The sequence below is a fragment of the Pteropus vampyrus genome, unplaced genomic scaffold (assembly GCF_000151845.1).
Source record: "Pteropus vampyrus isolate Shadow unplaced genomic scaffold, Pvam_2.0 Scaffold503, whole genome shotgun sequence".
NCBI lineage: Eukaryota > Metazoa > Chordata > Mammalia > Chiroptera > Pteropodidae > Pteropus > Pteropus vampyrus.
Window position 1 is genome coordinate 1060229 of NW_011889284.1, and position 2243 is coordinate 1062471.

Genomic DNA, 2243 nt, shown 5'->3' on the forward strand with positions numbered 1-2243 from the left:
CTATTTCTTTCTATTTATGCATTCTCACCAGCTATGTTTGAGAATTTCTGTTTTCTATATACTTTTGATGGGTCTTTTATTTTAAAAGTGTTTGCCAGTGGTAGGTGAAAAATGAAATTTTATTTTCGTGTTTTTTTCTTTTAACAAGTTAGGCTAACACATTCTTTCATATGTGCATTGCCATTTATCTTTCTATGGAGAACTGGCTTGCTTTGTTTCCTTCTCGGTTACATGTGGGAAAGTTGAATTTTTAGCTTACATCTTCATATTAAGGAAAAGAATAATTTAAGACCGTTATACTAATATTTAAATGAAATTGCTACCTATGGAAAGTGAAGTTACGGACCTAGGCTAATCTGTTCACATTTGATTTTATTCACTTTTTTCCCCAGTGTAATCCATTTTCTCCCCAAATGAGTTGTAAGCGTGGTAGGGAAGACCTGGATTCCAGTTGCAGGGTGTCATTTAGATTCAGGCATTGTTCAGTATGTAAGAGGGAACACAAAGTGGGCTCCTGCTCAAACCATTTCCACTTAACTTTGACCCACTCGTCCTTCAAGCCATGCTTTTTCCCATTTTCCCCACTTCCTCCTTCAAGTATATCTGCATATCAGTGCACGATGGGGGGCACGTCTGTGTGGTTTTTTTCGGAGGGGTGTGGATTCGAGAGGACTACCTTCGGAGTCAGGAGAGTTTTTTACTGGTCCTAGTACTGCTCGTTACCTTTCTTATTATGGCAAGTAATTCACTTTTTGGAACCTCATTTTTTCTCCTTTGAAAAATAAAAGTAATAGTGTCTAAATTTTCCCTATCAGAAGGTTATTGTGTGGCTCCCATGAAATAAAATGGGATAAAGTCCATAGAAAACCATAAAGTGCTATACAAGATAAATTATTACCATCATTATCTACGTAAGTTGTAGATCAAACTCAAGGTAAGGGAGAAGGGGAAGAAACATAGTCCAAAGGAGGAAAATATAGCTGAAGGTAAGTAAAAGAACAACTTTGCAGGAAATAGCAAAGATTTATCTAAAAGTCCACACCTGTAATTAAGGAAAATGACTGGCACAGAAATTAACATATTTCAAATTAAAAATGGTTCTCCATGGCTCTTCTTGGAAGAAAGAATTTGTGATCTCTGCTTGTGTCTCAGGCCCTTACCCAGATTTATCTTTGAGTGAAAAACATGCCAAATTACGCACCCTGTTACTTAGGACTGATTACTATTTTTCAGTATTTAAGACTGAATTTAATAGACATTTATCAAGCAGTTACCATGTGCTAGGCACTGTGATAAATGTTGGACATACAGCAGTGAAAACAGACACTATCCTTGCTCTCCTGGAACTTACAGTCTGGTGGAAGGTTTATCACACACATAATATATTATTATAAATTACTGTTATTATACATTATGATAGGAAGGAAAAGGACTTGATTCTAAGAGCAGAAAAACAGTAAACAGAAGAAATTATTTTGATGTTTTAAGAAAACCATTACAAAGGAGTTTGCAGACTTTCATAATTAGAATTTCATGGCAGAAAGATATCACTCTTATTCAGAGTGCAATATGACTTTAAGTCAAGCTTATAAAGATAAAGGAATTGTTACTGTTCTGTGTAGAGTATTACGTTTCTTTAATTATAAATAAGACATTAGGTTAAAGATTAGAAACAATCGTAAAATAAGTTTATGATAATAAACTCATCTCTTTTATTGAAAAGACTTGTGGTAGTTTATTAAAATTTATTTTCTCTGCATTGGTCAACAGAGGAAGAATTACTCTCCTTTGTTTATAAATTAGGATAGTGAGTCTAAGAGAGGTGAGATAATTTGCCTTAGATGGCTGATGACTGACTTGTTAAAAACTAAAAATAGGACCTATTGGGATTGAGCTACCTTTTATGTGGTTTATAATTAAGTTTAAAGTGTATGTCAGAAATACTAAATATTTTATTTTTAGAAACAAAGAGTATCTTTTTCCTTTAAGTGAATGCAGGAAGAACATGGTGATTCTTGATTAGATAGATTTTGAAGTGCTGCAAATCTACACGCACTCACGCGCACGCGCGCACACACACACACACACACACACACACACACACGTGCCCAGTTTTTTAATTATACCATTCTATAAGCAAAGGGGTATCTGTGACAGTGAAGGCGTAAATTAAAGATTGGTAATAAAAAGAAACAGAAGTAAAATATGGTTGTTAGTCTCTTGCTTCCAATCTCTCATTTCTT